At 41.4% G+C, this 23,598-nt stretch overlaps 1 protein-coding gene across 2 annotated transcripts in view; it reads right to left on the bottom strand.

The window, feature by feature from the left end:
* LOC121911203 (bone morphogenetic protein receptor type-1A-like) overlaps positions 1 to 23,327 on the bottom strand; it is a 59,854-nt gene extending 36,527 nt beyond the window's left edge. For both annotated transcript variants that reach the window (XM_042432479.1, XM_042432480.1), the window contains exons 1-2: positions 23,065 to 23,327; positions 3,741 to 3,854 (exon numbers count right to left, since the gene is read on the bottom strand). The gene's annotated coding sequence lies outside the window, so the exon portion shown is untranslated. The remainder of the gene's footprint in view (positions 1 to 3,740; positions 3,855 to 23,064) is intronic.
* Between the last annotated feature and the right edge of the window lie 271 nt (positions 23,328 to 23,598).

Genomic DNA, 23,598 nt, shown 5'->3' with positions numbered 1-23,598 from the left:
CACCTTAGCAACCACCTTAGCAACCAAGGCTACAGAACGGACGAGATCAGCTCATCAGCAAGGTAGAAAAAAATCATTGTAAACGAAGCGTTCAGAGCAGGTTGAAGCCCTGACCTTTGACTTGCAGGCAGCATTTCTACATACGTTCACCTCAAGTTTCTGAACTTTGACCACATTTAACATCCGACATCAGAACAGGAAATACATAAGAGAAACCACAAAAAGCTGAATATGTCCCCTTTAAGATTTTATTTGTATAAAGAAGAAAAAAAATACTCTAATTAGAGTACTTTCATGTCTTAAAACTTAACAACATGAAAACACCTTTTACAGTTTCTCAGTTAATAGTTATGAACAAACTATAGTATCGCAACATATAACAATATAACAACTTCAAACTGTCTCTACCGTGCGCCATGATGGAGGATTTTATCTCACTCACCCTCATTTTCAGCCTGACATTATTTTTCTTCTTCTGCCAACTGTGAGACGTTTTCAGATTTAATAATGTTGTGTGTACAGTCAGTAAAGACTTCTGAAGTGAAGTCATGTGTGCTTAAAAACTCAAGAGTGTGGCGGGTCGTGGTGTAAGCCGAGCCGGTCTGATCCGAGCCGGGCTGCTGTGTGAGAGTGAAGCGTGCAGAGCGGAGCTGCTGAGGGACATATGGGAGTGATTTGGAGCTGCAGACTGGCCGGCTCTGTTTGAAGGTCTGTCAGCGAGCGAGAGCTGCTGAAACTCAGACACTTGAGTCACCTCGTTCTGAAACAAAGGCAGCGAGCCGTCGGGTTTCAACATACTACCACGTAGTTCCACATAACTCAACGGTGGTCAAACTGACTGGATCACAGCTGACCAACAGTTTCTGCACGTTTCACCGACTTCAGTTTTACTTTTTAAAAAGATTTTCAATGTCAGAGAACAAAAATCTGAGAATGAAAGCAGCTGTTGATCATCTGTGAGTCTACAAGACCAAGAGCCAAAACAACAATGTTAAGACTTTAAAAAAAAGTTTTTCCCCAATGTGAAACATTATATTTATCTGTTAGACCATGTACAGCAGGTTTCTACATCTTATTATTAAGTTTTAGGTGTCATAAGTAGACCTGAAACGATTCATTTTCATGGTTTCAGAAATTTGTTGAGCAAATAAGCTTCTCAAATGTGATGATTTGATGCTTTTCTCTGTCATAGAGAAGTGAATATATTTGGGTTTTGGACAAAACAAGACATCTGAAGACTTTACATTTGATTCTGTGATTAGTGTAGCATTAATGTTGCTAGGCTAGCGAGTGTCTTAAAGTCTGTTTACAGTGAGCGTGTGACAGTCAGTCAGTACTTTAAGTGTTTGGTTAGTCCAGTTTAACCTGCAGCAGCTTCTGAAGGCTCGTGTAACGTGTTTTTCTGCCACGGAGAGAAAATAAATTCATAACGACTTCAAAGCGTCTTCCCACGTCTTCTGCTGCAGAAACTGAATATGTCAAGCTGCCAAATACCACTGTGACACCTGATAAGCAGCTCAAAAAGACAAACAGGCAGTCACATAAACGCTAACTGCCTGAGAAAATCATCTCTGACTGCCTGGTAGGACTCTGTATGAGTATCTAACTATACTATGATGTAAGTTATATTCAAAAAGTAACTTATTTTTCCAAAAACAGCTGTTGGAAAAGGGGCGTCGTCTTATAGTCAGGGTCACCTTATATTTGTAGTATTATTTATATTCGTACCTCAAGCCTAAGTACGTTACGCCATCCAGAGCTACTGAGACTGAAAAACTGTTTACGGAGAAGAAGATGAGCTAAAAGTCAAGCTAACGTTAGCTCTCATAAAGCTACATCACAACTTAAGACTTAAAAATGAACCAGTTAGTTACTGGTTAACGGGTGTCTGTCTGTCAAAAGCGAAACTGATCCCTATTTCAAACTCATAAATACATTTATTTAATAAAATTGAAGAAATATCAGTCTTGATATCAACTGACCTTATATGGGACCGCACCCCTGAGGTTGAGAAACTAACAACATTTCAGACATTTTAAGACTTTGCAGGACTGACAGATCATCTGGAACAAAGACAAACCTTCAGATATACACAGCCTCATTTTGACCGTGTGTACTTCTAAACCCAAAAGCCCAAAGATAGATTAGCTGATATTAACTTATCAGTATTGGCGTATGTTTCCACAGATATATGACAAGAAATTGAAGTATATAAACGGCAAAGATGCCCTGATCTCAACATCATGGAGTCAGTCTGGGATTAACGTGAAGAGACAGAAGCAGCAGAAGAAGAACTGTGGAAACTTCTCCGAGACGCAGGAACGACCGACTGGCCAAGTAGCTGAAACACTGATTTAAAGGCAAAGCTGCTCACAGCAACATATTGATTTACTTTCTGCTGTTTACTCAACTTCATATCAAATGAACTGATAAAAACTGTTCATGAAAGCATCCTCGCTTTACTGTAAATGCCTAAAACATCTGCACAGGACTGTAGATCTCTGCATTTGTTGGTCTTAACTGTTGTTGAGAAAATATAATAAGTTACCTGCAGGAAGTAGTTCAGTCTTTGTTTGCTGCGTCTTTGTGATGTTTTAATTGTTTCAATGCTTCTTAATAATCTTTTATGTCTTTACTTTGGTCCTGTTACGTTTCACTAATAAAAAAAAACAACAACAAAAGAACAAAGCTAAAATAAAATTTAACCTATGTTCACATTTAGGAGTTTAAAAAATCCTACAATGATGTATTGGTTAATGTGTATCTATATTATGGGTTGTGTAAAGAACAGTAACATTGATCAATACATCGTTAACTCTTTAATATAAATATGATTTGTGTTGGTCAGGCCTCGACTCAGAGACAAACATCAAACATGAACAATTTTCAGCTCTACAACGTTCAGAAAAGCAAAAAGAGACAAACAGACACAATCTTTCCTCACATCAAAGCATGACTTCACCTTTTACACAGATTCCAGATCTTTTTCCTCAAACACTCCTCCACCTGTAACACACACACACACACACACTTTCTCTCTCTTTGCATGGCATTACCTCACTCACACACACACACACACACACACACACACACACACACACACACACACACACACCCAGCCTGCAGCCTTCAGGCTCAGTGTAATCAGCGCTCTTCCTGCTCTCCTGCTCCGCAGTTATTAATCAAACCAGATGACAGCTCAAATGACCCAATCACAGCCTGCAATTAAAAGCCAGGAAGCCTCCTGATTGGCCAGCTCTGCCTTCATCCCCGAGGTCAAGGGTTAATCTCCTCAAAGAGCAGGAGGGAGGTGTGTGTGTGTGTGTGTGTGTGTGTGTGTGTGTGTGTGTGTGTGTGTGTGTGGGGAGGGAGGGGGTGCAGGGTGAATTGGCTAATCAAGTTTTAAAAAGGAGTAATCAACAGAGCTTGTACACGAAAAAAAAATATGTTTATGTTTTCTCTCAGTGTGTGTGTGTGTGTGTGTGGTGTGTGTGTGTGTGTGTGTGTGTGTGTGTGTGTTGCAGACAGACGGTAACTCAAAAGGAGCAGAAAGCCAACCAGTAATGTTTTTCATGTGACCACAATAAACATCCTGCAGACGTTACACACTGGCTGCAGAGAACAGAGCTGGAACAGGACTCTGTGTGTGTGTGTGTGTGTGTGTGTGTGTGTGTGTGTGTGTGTGTGTGTGTGTGTGTGTGTGTGTGTGTGTGTGTGTGTGTGTGTGTGTGTGTCCATACCTGACTGGTGGCTCCATGTTAGAACAGTGTGCGTGTCGGTGCACGGCTCCATGGGAAATGTAGTCTTGAAGCATTGGAAGCCGGTCACGTCAGACCAACGTCACAAACACCGACCTGTCGCAGAGACAAACAAACAACATTATACTTCAATAATTAATTTCCAGGACTAAACTGGAACGTTTCCATGATCACATCGTGTGTGAGGTTTCGACTCCGCTTGGAACAAAAACAGTTTCAAGTTCAGATAACAGATAAGTGAGAAGATAAGTTCCTGCAGTTATTTTAATATGAATGTAGATAAAAACTTATTTTCTATTATTAGGAAGAATACTTCCAAAAGGCTTTTAAAAATGATGCTTTTTCAGTGATTTGATGATGAAAAATGTTATTAAATCTTTGTTTATTTCGCTGAGTCATGCTATAGTGAAATGTTAGTGCTATTGATCATTCAGACGAACCAAACGAACCTCCTTAAAGACCCTCAGAAGATGCTTAGAACACTTGTCTCCTATTGATTTAGGACCAGTTCAGGACGAGGGGAGGATATTTCTCTTCATTTGTTAGAGGTAAAGTTAAGCTTTGTTGTCTGTGTTGAGAGAGAGCGAGAGAGAGAGAGAGAGAGAGAGAGAGAGAGAGACGCGGTGGTCGCGCAAGCTAGAGACTGAATGAATGAAGGGAGGGAGCGGCGGTAGTGAAAACAAAGCCAGTTATTTTCTGATTGTTTTATGGTGGTTATGTTAAAAAGCAAAAGTAAATACAAACACTCAACAGATGCTCTTAGTTTCCCCTTTAATTCAAACATTTATCTACGTCCAACACACGCAGCAGTAAATACAAACAACATCAGGATAATCTGTGTGTGTTTTCCTCGTGTGTGAATGCTACGTTTCAAGCGCCTGCTGCTGTAATTTATTAACTCCTCATGGGTCTCATCTGCAGGATCTACCTGGTTCCTCAGATGCAGTGGAAACGCAAACAGGAAGCACAACAGAGACTTTAAGTTCCAAGTTCAGGTCCTGAGAACAGTTCCTCTGGTTCCAAAGTACCCGGAGCCACCAGAACCTCCTCAAGGACCATGAACACCCTTATGGCTGCTGTGGGACTCCTCGTGTTCCATCTCTGAAAACGCCAGTTAAAGGCTGATTTCTCGAAACCTGACATGAGTCTTCAAGTCTTGTTTTCACTGATCAACAGTCCAAAATCCAAAAAGATATTCAGTTTACTGTCACGCATGACGAAGAAAAGCTTCAGATCACCACATTTAAGAAGCTGCAACCAGTGAATATTTGGTATTTTTACTCATCATTCTGTGGATCAACTAATGGATTAATTGACTAATCGTTGCAGCTCCTTACATCCGTCTTTGACTCCTTTTGTCTTCTCAGTGATTAATGGATTAAAGCAGCAACAATCAGTCAATCAAATGAAAATTAATCTGCAACTATTCTGATAATTGATGAATCGTTTCAGTCATTTTTGTTTCAAGCTTCTCAAATGTGAGGATTTGCTGCTTTTCTCTCTCTTTTCTCTATTTTGTTTCATTGCAAATTGATATTTTTTGTGTTTTTGTTTTTGTTTGTCAGACATCTGAAGACCTGGACCTGGACTCTTGGGTTCTATGATGACATTTCATAGACTAAACGATTCATTAAGAAAATAATGAGCAGATAAATTGATGATAAAAAACAACTGTTGTTTTACAACCACTGATGAAAACTCTTTCAAGCTTCACTAGACCCCTTTAAGACTCCCTGCATCCTCTGTAGTCCAGTAAAGCCTCCTTAAAGACCAGTAGAACCACCTTAAAGCCTCCCAGAAACCTCCAGCAGGACTACTCGGCAACAATCTGCTGCATCATTAGATCAGCGTTAATGTTTGTGGCTTGTTGCCGTTTGTGAGGAGATAAGTGGAGCAGTGTGGCTGACAGACGGAGCCTCCTTCCTCCTCGTCCCCTCCGACACAGAAGCCTTTTTATTTGACGGCAGAGAACTCCTCAAAGGAGGCGTTGTTTAGTCGAGGAGGCCGACATCAGGAGAGTGAGTTAATATTCACACCCGGAGAGGCAGAGATACTGCAGGCTGAACAGGATGTGGAGTCCATCTACGCCAGCTAGATGTTCACAATATCCATCTCTGATCTGCATCATGTCGACCTTTAGGTAGGAAAAGATTCGTCACGCCACAGACGGCCTGTTAGCTCGTTTAGCCAATAAAATTCTTTAGCTTTTGATGCTTTCTGACACTTTTATGCAGAAAATTAATTTTTTTATGTCATTTTTTCGAGCAAAAATGTCAAATATTCATTGTTTCCAGCTTCTTAACTGTGAAGATTTGCTGCTTTTCTTTATAGCAAACTGAACATCTTTGGGTTTTAAGCTGCTGGAAGCTACTTTCTGACATTTTATAAACCAAATGATTGATTGGTTAATCCATAAAACAATCAGCAGATTAATTGATGATGAAAATGATTGTTTCTCATTTTATTATCCAAATAAAATACGTATTTCCCAGTCCGACCTTTGACCTTGACACATAAAAAGTAACTGTTTTATATATTTACAAACTGGATATTTTCAGCTTTTGGACTGTTGGCTGGACAACAGTAAATTATGGGATGGAGTGAAAGGAATATATAAAGATCTAGTGAGAAGCTGTTGAGATGTCCCACTCTGTACCGACATGGTGGGTTAAAAAAAATAAAAGAGCTGCTCTCTGGAGGTCAAAGGTCAGAGTCAGCAGGGAGGGAGTCTGAACTAGAGCTGCAACGATTAGTCGATTAATCGATTAGTTGCAAATTATAAATTAAAACATCAACTGTTTTGATAACTGATTAATGGTTTTGAGTCCATTTTTAAAGAAAAAGACAGTAAACTGGACTTTTATAGACCAAACAACTAATTGATTAACCGATAAAATAACGTATTAATCAATAGTGAAAATAATGGCTCGTGTAGCGTGAACTCGCCTCCTCCAGCTTCACACTACACCGCCCTGCTGCCGCCAAAACTAACACACTCAGCTGGAAAGTGTAGTCAAGACAGTGTGGAAAACTGTGTTGATGGGTTGACCAGCAGCTTTTCAGTGTGTGTGTGTGTGTGTGTGTGTGTGTGTGTGTGTGTGTGTGTGTTTTCAGCTCCACCCCAGGGGAGGAAGAAAAAAACGACAGCGGTGGGGATTCAGGATTCAGCCGCTGAGTTATTATAGAACAGACGAGGAGAAAATAGATGTCCGAAGACGGGGGCTGAGAGCGGTCACGAGGTTGGCGAAAAAACAGCTGCTGCCTCTCCGTCCAACACACACACACACACACACACACACACACACACACACACACAGTTTGCTATCCTTGTCAGGACATTGCATTGACTTCCATTCACTGTGGACAGCTTAACTAATCCATGTCTAACCTTCACCTTTACTTAACCTCCATTCACACCTCAGAAATGACGTTTTGCCTCATTAAGACCGGGCTCTGGTCCCTATGAGGACTACTGGTCCCAACAAGGTTAGTGTTTATACTGGAAAAAGTCCCGATGAGGTAACAAAAACGTGCGCTCTTACACACACACACACACACACACATGTCGTTTATGGCTGGAGACGTGCAGCCAACAAAAAGACAAGCGATGGAGGGAAAAAAACAGATCCTGCTCTCTCTCCTGAACACACGAGGATGAAGTGAAGTGAAACTCAGCTCCGCTCTGCATCCGACTGGTTTCACGTCGAGCAATGATGATGATGATTTCATCAAAACAGCTGAGAGGGAAAACTGCCTGAACTGCCTGAGAAGGAGGAAAAGTTTTTTTTGGTTGGAAATATAAATTATGCAAATGATATGCAAACAGGAAAGAGCGGTTAAGAAAAACACAAGTCATGCTGTCGGTTTTAATTCGCTCACAAGTTTTCACAACATCTGTCCGACGACTCTGTTCCTGCTGAGTCTCAGAGAGCTGCAGCTGATGATTATTTCTGAATCTGCAGCTCTACTTGATGTATTGAAATAACGATCAATAACGTGCAGAAGGTGGAAGTTTCCTGTTGTATTTGGGATCTACAGATGATAACTGCTAGAAAAACAGAATGTGTTGGTCAGACTGGTTTATTAAGATGCAGAAACGCTGCTTTGACATTTTCACAGGATGCATTTACAGGTTTTTGGGAGAAATGTGAGGAGTATTTAAAAAAAATAAATAAATAATGGATCTGAGAACATGTGAGTCACTTCTGAGCTGATGCACTGTTCACCATTTAAAATAAAACATAATATTTCACTTAATAACCATAATTACATGTTTTCGCACTTTGGAGGAAAAAACGCCACAAAAACATAAATCATGGATTTCTGTGGAATTACAGCATCACGCTGAAAAAGAACAACAGATTCAGCTTCTCATGGAGGAAACTTGTGTCCAAAAATGCAAATATGGTTTGTTTACAGTGTCGTAAAAATTAACTCGCCTGAAGAAAAACCACTTAAATAAACATTTTTTATTGCATTCAGTGTTTCTAATGTTTGATACTAAATTCATTAACATGCAGGCGGAGCGAGACGGAGAGTCCTGCAGCGTTTCTGCTCTCTGAAACCAGAGTGTGGGAGAGCAGCGGCGACGGGGGGGAAACAGGAAGCAGAAGAAGCGCCATCGCTGCAGTCCGTTTTTCTCTCTAAAACCTACACGTTTCCTGCACGCTTTGATCTCATGAGCAGATTCAAAGATTACGATCAGGTGGCTCTAAAAACAGGACTAGACGACACCACTCTAATAAGTCCACATTTATTAGGGCTGGAATGACGTAATCGATCACATAAATACGTTGATTTATCGTTGAAATATCTGATTATCAAAAGGTTTGAGAATTCTTTAAACAGAGAGCTGATAAACTGGAGCTCTGCACGCTTTGTTAAGCTGAAATTAAACCACCACAGCAGCACAACAGCTACACACGAGCATCTCAGAGGACATCCTGCAGCTCTGCAACCTCACGACGAGGATGACGAGGACGAGGACGAGGACGACGAGGACGAGGACGACGAGGACGAGGCAGCGGCTTCTGTATTCAGACGATCACAGTGAGTTTTGTCTGATTGTTGGTTTGTAGCCCGGCAGCCGTCGCTGCGTCCTAATCTGTTGTGTTTCAGACAAGAACTCGACGGCCTTGTTGGCATTAACATGCGTCCCGAATGACCACATGTGACTCACTTCCTCGCTCTATATGCAAATAAACACAGACATCATTTCCGTTTTTCAAAGATCAAATGCGTTCGTTATTAACCGGACCGTTATGCAGCGATCTCTCCGCAGGACGCTTTTACACACAAGACACAGCAGCATAACTTCACTGATTATTTAAATCTCCGTCACACCGACAGCGTCGGTCAGGATCTAATGTTTTAATTAATGTTCTTTTACACGTCCAAAGCAGCGTCCTGATGAATCCTGAGCTCATTATATCGAGCAGCAAAACTAAAAACCGTCGTTATCAACTATCCAGCAACGTTTAGCTTCTGAAATATTTTTTTAGACAGACAAGCAAAAACTGAATGATCGATTTGAAGAGGGAAACTGGTTAGAGGAACGAGAAAAACAGCAAAAAACAGGACGTGGGTTACGTTTTTAATTAAAAAATTATTTGTTTATCTTGTTTAGCGGTGTCTTGTCAAACTTGTCAAACAAGTTGAGCAGCTTTGGACGGAGGGTCGTGTGTCTAGTAGGCGTCCTTCAATGTGACCCAGAATGCATTGCGTTTACACTACTGAAAGAATGTGGTCACATGTGGCCCAGACCACCTCCGAGTCCGTCCTCAAAGCGTCTTGGGTGCGTTTACACCTGTATTTAGAGCTGCTGTCCGCTTGTGATCGGAGGTGTAAACAGGGCCGATGAAGACGCTGTAGAGAAGATGCTAACGGCTAACAGCACATTTACGAGTCGTTTATGCACACAGAGATAAAACTACACTGTAAGTTGGTGCGAGCAGCACATTATAACCAGCAGCAGCTGATGAAGGTGCAGCGTGTAGAATTTGACGTGGCAGAAATGGAAAATAATATCCATAAGAATGTTTTCATGAGCTTAGAAGGAGCCTTTTCTATCTACAGAGGGAGCAGGTCTTCTTCCACAGAGCCGCCATGTTTCTACAGTAGGGCCTTTCATGTTTATCGTTTAGTTTCGTGGCCACCGCAGGTTCTCCTACACGCTTGCGGCGGGGGTGGGGGGCGGGGGGCGGGGGCAGGGCGGGGCAACTTCAACCCTGGATGCCACAAAATCTTCCACACTGGTCCTTTAAAATGTACATTCCTGTGTGTTGAGTGACATGTCAGATGAAGGTGTGAAACCACAGACTGACAGGAAAGCTGTGAAACCAGTCCTCAGTCACGAAAGAAAGACAGAAAGGAAAAGGCAGGCAGGGAGAAGGTATGCAGGCCATGACGGTACATAAACACACAAATACAAGCTGAGACTTATAGCAGCACAAACACTGGCTGCTGCTCAGCTGACGCTTATCAGCAGTGGAAAGAAAAAAAAGCTTCACAGACTAATGAACGACTCGTCTCTGTATCACTGCGGGTTCGTCTGTCTGCTGGTCCCAGTCCGACCGACACAAACCACCTGTCCTCATTCCCAACCTGGGGGGGGGGGGGGGGGGGGGGGGTACCTGGGAAAACTGGTTCAGTAGCTCAACTAATGCTACAACATCAAAATTATGATCTGATTAAAAGAAAAACATATTTATATATATACATATCAGCTGTGCATAAGTTAGTTTAAATAATGGATAAATGACAGTTTGCATTATGGATTAATCTGTTGATTGTTTGCATGATTAAAACCAGTTTTTCCTGATTGTGCGCAAATATTGAGAGAGACAAACAGAAAGACACGTCACATCTAACTGAGCTGCATGTGTTCTATTATCATTATCGATTCATCTGTGGATTATTTTCTCCATTAATCAATTAGTTTGGTCCATTAAAAGTCAAAAATGTCCCGACAAACAGTCAACAACTCAAAGATCTTCAGTTTACTGTCATAGAGACTAAAGAAAATATTCACATTTAACAAGCTGGAATCAGAGAATTTTGACATTAAAAAAAACAATTAATCAACCTTTAAAATAGTTGGCATCTTAATTGATTTAATTGGCTAATCCTTGCAGCTCTAATTGGAAGTCTGGGATTTAAGTGTCATATGTAAACACAGTTTCCGATCACTTCGTCTGCCTTATAAAGACACCAGTAACTGGTCACTGGAGGAAACATCTGGAGATTGTCTGAATCCAGTCACTCAACTTGTTGTCTGTTGCGACTGCCCACCTAGATTTTCCCCATAAACAGCCTCAGCAGGGCAAACAGAGCCTGCGTTCAGTGTGTGTGTGTGTGTGTGTGTGTGTGTGGCGGTTCGATTGCACAGCGGGCTGGACGCTGGGGCAGGAAGTGGAAACGAAGCGTTCAGATTCTGATCGCAGCAGTTAAACCCAGCGGCTTTCGCAAAACCAACAGAGGAAGACGAGAGCAGAGGGACAAGTGTGGAGGCTGGGAGGAGAGACTAATGCCATCAAAGTCAACCAGCAGCCAAAGCTAATTGAAATTAAAGACCAGAAACGAGGAGGGAGGAGGGGGAGGGACGGAGGGGGGGTGGGGGGGGTAGGGAGGGGGCGGTGCCTTCACAGGAGCCCGAGCACAGTGGGAAAACCGAGCCTGGTCCTCTGCCTGATGAGGTTTGTGTGCTGGACTGATGTTTCCTCATGGCTGCAGCCTGCAGAGCAGCCAGGAATATTCTGTAAAAACCACCTACCGCTGCACACAGAAACCCGTCCTCCTGCTTCTTTAGCACAAAACTACACCGACTCCAAATGACTGTTGTTAACCGACACTAACAGGAGGTCTGAAAACGTTTAGATTCATACAAACAGTTCAGAAACTTTACCGTCTTATAAACTGTTGTTCTAGTTTAAAGGGTCAATTTCACCAGAAACTAAACAACAAGATATTTAGAATCAGACACTGGTCATTCATGAACAAAATGTCAACAATTTTTAATGTTCAATAACTTTTTGTAACTACCAGAAGGACAGGAAGTCAAACCAACTGAACTATAAAAGGAAATGTAAACTAAGTGAAAGCATTTAACACTAATATGTTAAAACCTGCTTTAAGCTGATCTGAAACTCTCAGCTGAGCTTGTATAAGCAGCAGATTACTGACTGAACAGTTTAACAGGTTTAACAGCAGTCAGTTATATTGATCAAGCATTTAACCTCAAAACACACAAGCTAAGAACATTCAGGCTAACTGACAGCTGCCCTCCAACAACTTCACATCACATTTACAGTGAATCAAACCTTCATGCTGCAACTTTAAAAATGATCTGCATCATAGTCGACGTGCAACCAAAACATCAGACACAATAAACTTTGATAAAAACCTGCCATCGCATCAAATTTCTCTTAGAAAACTGGTGAGCTAAATGCTAGCGTCAGCATGCTAACATTCTGTGATTAGCAGTAAACACAGAGTACAGCTGAGGCCGATCAGTCAGCAACACAAACATAACAGTTGATTCATCTTTGAAGTCATTTTTAAAGTAAAACTAACAAACATTTCCCAGTTCCAGCTCAGTGTTTTGTGAGGATTTGTTTCTATTTTTGGTGTGGTTGGATATAAATTCAATATGTTTGGATTGTTGGACAGTTGTTTGAACAAAAACAGGCAATTTGATGACATCAACTTTAGCTTTTCTTCACTGTTTCTGGTATTTTATAGACCGAACAACAGCTCTGAACCAAAGTATTGGACAAATCTTGACCAGATGATGGTGCTCGAGGAAAAGCTCAAAGTTAATGTTATGCTAATTCATCCGATAGTTCACTCGAGCTAAAAACAACACGTGACTGTCCTGTCATGTCTAAAAACTACTTTACACCCTCTAACGCCGCCGTTCAGACGGTTTCATCCGGGCGGAGAGCAGACAGCTCTGTTAGTGGCGAGCAGGGAGGTCAGGGAGGAGGAGGAGGAGGAGGAGGAGTCAGGGGGGGGTCAGAGGTCAGGATGGAGGTCAGGGGGGCCACAGTCACTTCAGAGGGATCAGTGCAGCTATCAGGCCGGAGGATTATTGTCCGTCAAAGACGTCTAAACACATGAAGATGTTTTCTACGAGCCAGATTTCCTTTATGGGATTTATGACATTAGCAGCTGATATCAGTCATTTAAACATAAGAACATGTTGTTGAATTGAATAAACAGACAAGCGACTTGTTTAAAAAAAAGTCCATTTAAAAGTGTAACCCCGGGATTCCACCGGACGCGTGTGTGCGGCGTTCCCGCTCCGACGCGGTTTTGCTCCATCTTCTGCATGGCGCCCTATTCCAGCGGGAGCGTGTCAGAAGCGGAGCGTCTTCACTGCGGGGAAGCCTTCCGCCGTATAAAGTCAGTTGCACTCCTACTACAGTAATTACAGCAGCCTAGTCAAAGCTTACGGAGTGCCTTAAGGCTACCGTAATTACTGCAGTAGCAGGGCAACTAAACTGCCCAGTTTTCATTGATTTGGTCATTTTACTTGATCTTTGTGCTTCTATGATTAATTAGGCTACGTAGTTAAACAGTTTCTTTATTCGTCTGTTTTAATTGTATTTATTGTTGATATATGACCAGGAGTCTGCACGGGGTGTTTTATTTTGAAAATTGACCGGATGCTCAATGCTGTTTCTGTGTCTGACTTCCTGCCCAGCTCCATCAGCTCTGTGCTGCTTGACGCGGCCTCCGTAAAAAAAATAAACGAGGCGCCTATCTTTAACGCAGCGGAGCGGAGAGCCGCTTCTGGGACGCTTCTGAAATGCGCCACGGCGCCCGATGGAATCGGATACATTGACCAGAGCGGCCGCGATCAGCTCCTGCACCCGCGTCAGAGCCAGAGCCCGGTGGAATTTAGGGGTAAGAGGTCCGTTCTAGTCTTCTCTGCTAACAATGAGGTTTGAGGAGTTAAAGCTCAGACTGATCCGTCACATCTGAAGCAAAAAGTCAACGTTGAAAAAGTCAGAAAAGGAAGATTCTTGTTGAGCTGCTGCAGCAGTGAGAAACTTCTCAATAACCAACAACAAAACATTTTATTGGTTTGATGGGAGGTTTTGTGTTTTGTTGGGGGGCACAAAGGGGGAGAAAAGGTCTGCACACTGTTAAAGCTCCAGATAAATACTTTAATTCTCTTGATCTACATGATCAAGGAGACGTTTTTGATCTACATGAGCTTCATCAGGCCTGAGGACAGAAAAGAGAACAAAAAAAGGGGGAATTAAACTCATTTATTTGGAGCCTAATAGTGTGCAGACGTTTCTCCTTTGGGTCCTGCAGTGGAATATTTTTTTTGTCTTGCACCTGAATATTTGTGCAAACACTTCATGTTTCATCCATGACTTTATCTAAGTGTATATTTCTATCTATACATCTGTATAATATAATGAATCTGCCCTGTGAGTCCTGCTGCTTTAACAAACATGTTCAGTTTGTGTCAAATATGATAATAAACTGAATCTCTGGTCTGTAAAAACGACTGAAAACAGTGAAACAGTGAAATAATGATTAGTTGCACCCCTGTATCCATGGTTACGGCCTGGCGGTCTTGTTGCTAAACTATTAGCATAACAAACTGCTCCGCTGTGCTACTAGAGGTCAGAAACTCTGCAGGTTGGTGATCATTTCCTAAAGCCAGACGTGATGTCATCAAGCTAACGTTTAGCATCACATTAGACAAAGAAAAGCACAAAATCTTAATTGAGAAGCTGGAATTAAGGTTTAACAACTGACTGAGAGAATAATTATTAAAATAATCAGCCGACAGACTCCAGGTTGCATCTTTAAGAGAACAGGATTCAGCAACAGATCAGGATTCTTGAATGTTATTTAGCAGATTTAATGTGCAAAATGCTGTAAAAACAGAGAAGAAGATGACGTCGTGTAATAAGAAGGAACAGAGTAAATAAATCTCACTGCTGGTTATTTACTACTGAACTACTACGACTCATTGTTCTGCTGTGTGATGCGGTTTCGTTTGTGAAGGAAAAGAGAGAAGCCTTGTTGTGAATTTGCTATAAAAGATCTGATTCCAGTCCTGCGGTTTGTTGAACCTTTCAGGTTTTTAAACTTTTTTTTTTTTGGTGGTGGGGGGGGCAGGTAGTGTGTTTCACTGCCCCTTTGGCCTGAAATAAAGCCAGACTCACTTCCTCCATTAGAATCAGGGAACGCCGTGGAGCCGAGCAGGAACGCTCTGCTGCCACTGTGGGGAGGCGATCTGAATTATTCACCGGGATGGGCTGGGTGTATTTAAAGCAGAGATCAATACCATTACAAAAAGGACAACTGGAGTCGCTGGAGAGGAGCAACATGGAGGCGACTTCGACCTTCAGCTCGAGTCAGAGGAGAGAAAAACTAAACTGTCTTCATAGTTGTAAGATTAATATTCTGCTCTAATAATAATCTCACTAAAGTAGGAAGCAGTGACAGTAAAACAGCTGATCTGTTCTCACCTTAAAGCTATAATATGTAATTATTCCACATTAAAACGACACACACAGTGATAACCTGATCACCACTGTTAGAGCTGCTGGTACATAAACTAAAGGAAATATTGATGTTTTTTCATTATTGTGTGTTTAATAGAATGGTATATATATTATATAGATTATAGGGATGTTTTGCAGATGAAACGATGAGTCAGTTTTTATGGTAAAATGTCCAAAAACGTGGAGGATTTGCTGCTTTTCTGTTTCATGACGTTATAAATTTGAAGTGTTTAGTTTAGTGATGTTCAGGGACGTGTTTTTACTATTTTCTGACATTTTATAGAGCAAAAAAGTACATTTATAGATATTCCGGCACTTTGAATCTTATATAAATATATATATAAATAAATATAAATATATTACAAGTAGAGTTCTTGAGGAGTTGACCAGTTAATCTCACGAGGGGCACAAAAATATCATTTTTTCCAGAGTCAACGCCAAGAACAGAGCATTAAAAATAGCCAAAAATAAACAAAACACAAAACCAGTTAACACCTATTAACTACTCCTGCTGCTGCTGCTGGAGCCAGTAGAGTCAAACTGGTTCCCACTGCTTCCACCTCTTCGCTTCCACTTCCAGCGACACATTTAACTGGTTTCTGAGTCCGGGTTTGGTCGTCTCAAGAAACCCAAAAAAAAAAAAAAAAAAGTCTCCCTGAAGCTGTTTCACCTTTGCCACACATCCAGGAGAATGAAAACACACAGCGCAGGATATAAAATATCTCTGCAGGGATGGAGGAGGAGGAGGAGGAGGAGGAGGAGGAGGAGGGGGGGGAGGTGAAGGAGGTGAAGAATCGTCCCTCTGTGTGCTCAGCTCCCCATTTACTGCCTTTATTTATCTGCTGTGCTGCAGCAGAGAGGCTGGACGTATGGAGGAGGAGGAGGAGGAGGAGGAGGAGAGGGGAGGAGGAGAGGGAGGAGGAGGAGGAGGAGAGGGGAGGTTTGCATGTTTTCCTCCCCGGCTCAGCCACTCTGTCTCCAGGCCGCCGGGGGAGGAGGAGGGAGGGAGGGAGGGAGGGAGGCGAGGCAGACAGAGGAGAGCGCTGGAGATGTGAAACCTGATCTCCTTCCTCCTCCCCTCCCTCCCTCCCTCCCTCCTCCTCCCCTCCATCCCTCCTCCTCCACCTCCACCACCACCACCAATGCCACCTCGCCAGAGAGCCTCCGAGACTCCCTGAGTAATCTGATCCTCAGCCTCCGAGACTGGAGACACTCCAGGAGAGAGAGAGAGGTGGAGGAGGGAAGAAAAGAAGAAATGGAGGAGGAGGAGGAGGAGGAGGAGGAGGAGGGCAGAGAAAAGGAAGAGAGGGATAGAAATAGAGCAGAGAAACGAGAGAGAGAGAGAGAGATCCCCGAGCTCAGCCTCCCGAGAAACACTCCCAGGGGAGAGAAAACTGAGAGCCGAGGAGAGGAACGGAGAGAAAGGAAGAAAAGAAACGGAGAAGGAAAAAGAGATCTTGGAGGTCAAGACTGCAGAAGGAAAAAAAAAGTAAATACCCTCATCAACCTTTCAAAAAAAAAACATTTTCTAAATTGAATTTTTTTTCTAAATCACAGCTTTTGTAAGTTATTTCTGATACTGGTTCTAATAAAAGAGCCAAAACAAAGTGAACTAAAATTAAAAGACAAAAAGGAGAGAGAATGTGAATAAAGGGGAGAAACAGATGTTAGAAAATAAAGCAACAAAACAAAAATGAGGTCGACAGCAGACGGAGCCTGCAGGTGAAATACACGCTGCTCCTTCTGATTGATTCATTCTGTACTTCTGTCATGATCACGTTTGATATTTTTGCTTTCAGCCGCAGTAACAGATCAGTAGAGACAATAAAAGGTTGTTTCACTGGAATAAAAGGAGTAAAACAAGAGTCTGATAGAAACTGTTTAGATGAAGATACGTACCAGGCTCAGGGACTGAACTCGTTACTTCAAACGTCTCGACTTAACTTTTAAAAACACACATTTATCGACACTGACAGGAGCAGCAACCCACAGATACACAGTAACACGACAGATGCATTTGACCAGCCTGCACGGCGGCTAGCAGCTAGTTAGCATGGCTAGCATCATTAGCATATAGACTGTATTAAAGTAGAGCGTAGCTGCGGTGTCTCTGGTGTAACAGCAGCGTGCTGGGCAGGTGACACGCATGTTTACGATGTTTGCGTGCTCTGAAAGACGTCACACGGCTGATGGACTGTTAGCCTAGCATGCTAATCCTTTAGTCTATCTGTAATAACAACACATGGTGTTAACTATGTGTTATCAGGCTATCACCCAGCTGGTGTGCCCAATCAGTGAGGTAGACGGCGAGGGTTTGACCTCGAACCCGAGTACGTTACGCCCATCGAGAGCTAAAAGTCAAGCTAACCAGAGCAGACAAGCTAGCTCTGATCACCGACTGCTGGACGACTCTCACAAACAAACGCCACATCACAACTTTAATTAAAAAAATGTACCAGTTAGTTACCAGTTAATGGATGTGTTGCCACATTATCAGCTCACATTAAAGTGACTTTACAACCAGAGGATCCACGTCCAGTACGATTCCAGTATGATTCCAGTATGATTCCAGTATGATGATATAAGCTGCAGAAGACATGAATCATAAGCAGCTGCTTCTCTTTGTCATGTGTGACTTTGCACTTTAGGAAACTGATTTTATTTAAAGACCAAATGATTAAAAAATGAACATCACGAGCTCCTGAAGGCGAGGAGGATCGCAGCTGGACCGCCACACTCCACCAGCATTAACTGGTCTTTTCCTGGAGACTGGTGTGGTCCCAGTACAGAGGACTGGTGTCATTTTATAAGAATAGATCCGAAGAGACGGAGCGACACCGCAGACTCATCACTGAGTGGGAGGACAGATAACACGACGTCCCTCCAACACAGACTTACAATATCAATATGTCACCGATCAATATCCTGTATCAGTTTATAGGCTGGATTAATACTGCAGTTTTATGTTTCTATGTGATAATATTCAGCATTCATATGACTCACAGCACCAAGAACAACATGAAACGTGTGTCTGGTCACAGTAGAGCTGCAAAGATTTGCTGATTAGTCGATTAACAGAAAATTGATCAGCAACTATTTTGATAATCGGTTCACTGCCGAGTCAATTTTTAAACAGAAAAACGTCAAAATTCTCTGGTTTTAGCTTCTCAGATGTGTTTCTTTAGTCTTCTGTGACAGAATATCTTCAGACGTGTGAAGACGTCGTCTCTCGGGCTTCAGGAACTTTTCTATCAATATTTTCCTGATAATCTGTAGAGCAAACAGCTGGCTGATTAATCAATAAAACAATAGGTCAGATTAATAGGTGATAGGACAGACTTTAAAAAGGTAGAGCTGTAACGATTGACGGCTTTTCTGATAATCTAATAATCATTTCAGTCATTGTTTAAGCAAAAAAAAAAAATCAAATATTTGCTGGTTGCAGCGTCTCAAATATGACGATATGAAGCTTTTCTGTGTCGTTTATGACAGTAAACTGAAACTCTGACTGTCGATCAGAGGAAACCAGACATTTAAAAGACGTTGCATTTGGATGTAAGAAGTTATAACGGGGTTATTAATCAATAATTGTTGGTTGCAGCGCTGCATTAGAGAAGAAAGAGGCGATGAAAAGAAATAAATCTGCTGCTGCTCTGCAGGAGGTCGACCGTCCTTTAACTTTACATCTTCTTATTTCTCTTTTAAAACAATACCATCTCAATCATCTCTCTCTCTCTCTCTCTCTCTCTCTCTCTCTGTTGTTGTGGCCTTGCTGGCTCGCCCGCTGTCAGTCAGTCAGTCTGTTATTTCGGTAACAGAGATCCCGGGCTTGGCTGTGGAATGTACAGCTGTCTGGCATGTGGATAATACTAGATTTTCAATTCTAACTTCTTTTTTTTTTATTATTATTATTTCTCCCTCCATCCCCCTTTAAGCCCCTTCCCCTCTTCGTCATGAGGAGGGAGGAGGAGGAGGAGAAAAGTAAGGACTCGATGTACAGGAGTGAACTGCTTTATAATAAACGCTGCTCTAAAAAAAAAAAAAAGGGACAAAGTCGTCTGTAACCAAACACGCTTTACATATGTGGTTGTTTACTGTTTGTTTATTTGTTTTCTGCAGGAATCAATTCAAGTTTTTCTGTTTCACATAAAAAGGTGTTGCTCCCGTTCACCGTTTGTGGAAAAGTTTCTCAACTTTTCACAAAGTTTACAGGAACAGTCTCTGACGTGAGTGACGGTTTTATAATTAATGTATTAAACACTAGTCAGTTAAAAGGTCGTGAAGAGCTGCAGTGATTAGATGCAGAGTAAATAAAGGTCTCTGGCACAACTTCACCTACTTCCAAGGTGCACGGAGGAAGATGAGAACTGCAGCAACACTTGTGGCCTTCATCTTCATCAGGGTCGTGACCGAGACGCCGGTACTACGAGTGTTGCTGGAGTTCTCATCTTTCTAGAGCTGCTAGATGATTAGTCAGTTATGTCATAACCGATTATTATAGATTTCTATCATTTTGGTCATTTTTAAGCAAGAATGCCAAACATGACCTTCTTCCAGCCGTCTTGTTGTTGTCATCAGGTCGTCAGTCGAGAGAAACTGGACGTTTTAAACTGAAGAAGTCTTTTAGATGAAAAGCTGCACAGCTGCTCTTGACTCAGAGCTTTAAGATTTTGTCCAAAATATTTTACAATTAATTAGAGAAAATATTCACCAGATTAAGTCACTAATGAAAATGATTAGACTTTTGGAATAAACCATCTTCATCTGTGTAACTCAGAGTGCTGAAGCCTCATTAACTTGAAGAGAAAAAGGACTGAATTGTGTTAGAAAAGGATCTTCTGATGGTCAGTATGAACACAAACAATCATAAACCTGTTTAAACGTTCATTCATTCACCTGACAGACCTTTAACTGACTGACTAACAAATGTCGACATACATTCAAAAACAAAACTTTTCAAGCAGGACGGAAAAACGTTTGACTTGAGCTGCGACGATGAGTCCCGACAGACAACTCGTTACTCGTTAAAGCCCTTTTCACACTGTTAAATATTTTTTCAATGTTTTGGACAGTCAGTCGGATGTCAGAAGACTCTGGACTCTGTCTTTATTTTCTATCATTTCATTGATCAAATTATTAATTTATTCATCAGTAAAGTGATGATAAGCTCCATAGATAATGAGGATAAGCGTTAGTTGTGGGGAGTGAAGCAGCTGTTTGGATTGTTTGGAGTTAATGAGTGAACTCCTGGTTTATATTAAAGAGGAGCTGCAGTCATGAGAGCCGAGACGACACACACAAACGCTGAGGTTACATTAGTTCAGCTGCTTATCTGGAACATTCAGAAACATTCAAAACTCAAAAAATAAAAAAAAAAATAAAAAAAAGTGAAAAAATTTGACCTTTTTGCTTGAAATAAAAACAGCTGACGTTAAAGGAACAGTCTGTGGCCTGAATAATAATAACCACAGAGCCTCCGATCAAACAACATCAGATGATGCTGCGACTCTTTACCTGATGTTAGATACATGAACTAACACCCAGCTGACCTTCACTCCACCTGAGAGCAGCAGAACATTTAAAAAAGCCTTTTTAACCTGCAAGTATATTTATTGATTTTTTTGACTTTTGCTTGATGTTCTTTGTCTTTATCATAGAGGAGATGTACGACACACAGGCTGATTTATAAATATATATAATAAAAGGAGAGAGAGAGAAACAATAAAGTTCAGCTTTTGTTTTCAGTTGTTTTGTTGATCCTCGACATGTAACGATCAGTCGATTAATGAATTTGAAATGAACATTAAAGCTGTTTTTCTTGCTGTAATCGTTCCTCCTGTTCATACTGACCATTAGAGGATCCCTTCATCATGACCTTACAATATAAGTTCCTCTTTTTGTTACTATACTTCCACCTGCAGCTCAACAGGGAAACACTGTCCGAGGAAACACAAAGAGGGAATTTGATGCTAAAAAGACTGTAAATGTGTCAGATATCCACTTGATATGACTAACTCAGACTGATGAAGCTGAATAGAAGCTTCACATCTACTTTTAAATGACTGTGTGGACACACTGTGGGTTTTGGCCTCCATCACTTCCATTGAAAGCACATTTGAAGGATCTTTTAATATCCAGTATGAACAGGAGGAATGATTACAGCGAGGAAAAACCTCTTTGACTGGAAATATTGTGAACTCGTCCTTTAAACTTTATTCAGTCTGTTAAGTGAAACGACTGAATGCGGACACACCGCCAAAATAACAAACAAAGGCCACATGGCAGGCAGAGAACCAGCTTGTGTTTTCTCTTTAGTTGTCTATTAATTTAACTGTTTATCTCAGAAATCAACAGTCAAAGAAGAGACGACATCAGCCAAAAGTCAGCAACAGATCCAGAAAATGTGAAGCGAAGCAATGACGGAATAAACAATTTAGCTGCAGGTAATCAAGACAAGCTGGCCGGTCACAAAGATTAAAAAACTGAAATAAACTGATAATCTCTGAAAAAAAAAACTTGCAAGTCAATTTAACTGCTATTAAAAAAAACATAAAACTCAAGCTGGTAAATAGTTCATATCCAGGCAAAGTTTGCTCAGTTGCCTTAACAACAACACAGTCTACAGATACTTTAATGAAGGAAACTGAATTGACGTAATAAAAACACCAGAATCATTCACAGATGATTAAAACAAACTTTCTAGAGTAAATATATATTTATCTTTGACAACAATAAACTGGAAAGCTAAAGACGCTAACTGCTAATAACTTCACCGTTAGCTCGTATCTAAGCAACGAGGACAAACTCTAATATCGCGATATTTTAGACCAAATACCTCGATATCACTATTACAACTATATTGTTGTGATTACACAGTTATTACACAGTAATGTGGATATAATGACCAAGTAATAACAGCTAAAATAGTCTCACTTTACTGTAATAACACCTTTAAAACCAGGAAAAGACACTTATGCCATATCACGATATTACGACCCGAAATCTAATAAGATATCTAGTCTCATATCACGATATTACGGTGTAATATCAATATATTGCACAGCCCTACTTGTATCTACCAATTTCAGCCAGAAATATATGACTACTTCATGTTAAACTAATCAAAATATAGTCAAATGTAACATGGTTTGATAATGAGGAGAGAGCGTATCTTGGTAGCAGATGTATGTAAACTATGCAGCGGAGTTAGCTCACCGAGGAATGTGGCTAACAAGAGTTAGCTTCGTATATTCCCAAAAAAAGACGTAATAAAAGTAAGAAATATCATTTTTTCTTGTCAATTAACTTATAGGTGATTAGTGCGGATGTGTTTATGTGGTTTTAAAAACACAAACAGTTCAATTTTGTGCTTCAGCAAAGGTGAAGCAAACTTTTTTTTTTTCCACGACAGCAGCAGCAGCCAGAAGGATCCGTCTATCTCCTGGCGCCAACACACACACACACACACACACACACACACACACACACACACACACACACACACACACACACACACAATCTGTTCACCGAACTCCTGACTGTTTTTGGAGACTTATTTCCACAACTCTATTATATACTAACTTATGTAAGATTCACACAGACACACTACTTTAAAACACATCCGCGATATAAAGTTTAAAACGCAACCGCAGTTTAAAACTCGACAAACGGTAAACACGAAGCTTTCCCAACCCAAGTGAGTGCGTTTGTTCCAGCAGATACACGGAGCCCAGAAGTCGGCTTTGGGAATGAAGTTTTGGATTTTTTTGCCTCACCTTTCTTCTTCGTCTTTATCTGATGTCTCCCGTGGACGTGGCGCTCCTCACGACACTATTTCATCGTAGCTGCTCAAGTCCAAATTCCCACCAGAAGAACGCGACAGAAAAGCGTAATTTCCCCCCCCGTTGTTGGTGATATTTTCAGCGTCGTACTCCGCCGCTGGCCGCTCGGTCGCTCTGCGGTTTGTCTGTTTGATGATGGAGGAGAGCAAATACCAGCCGAGCAGAGATCGTCTGTAGCCGCCGGGAGGGATCACTCTGTAGTCCAGAACTAATCACCGAACCAGGCAACGGTAGGTGCGGAGTGCTTTGAGTCAGTTTTATGTGTGTAGCCAATATATCACAAATATACGGAGCCCCTTAAGTCCCAAAAGGTGATAATTGTTTATCTTGTGCGCAGAAGATAATTTACTATAAACTCATATACGTCTCTAACACACAGCCTCCATATAACAGGCAGAACTCAGATAATCAAGTTTCACCTCAGATTGTCATACAATGAAATTCCTGCTGCTCTTAGACATAAAGCAA

The sequence above is a fragment of the Thunnus maccoyii genome, chromosome 14 (assembly GCF_910596095.1).
Source record: "Thunnus maccoyii chromosome 14, fThuMac1.1, whole genome shotgun sequence".
Taxonomy (NCBI): domain Eukaryota; kingdom Metazoa; phylum Chordata; class Actinopteri; order Scombriformes; family Scombridae; genus Thunnus; species Thunnus maccoyii.
The sequence above is the reverse complement of the archived record's forward strand: the minus strand, read 5'-3'. Positions and strand labels throughout refer to the sequence as shown.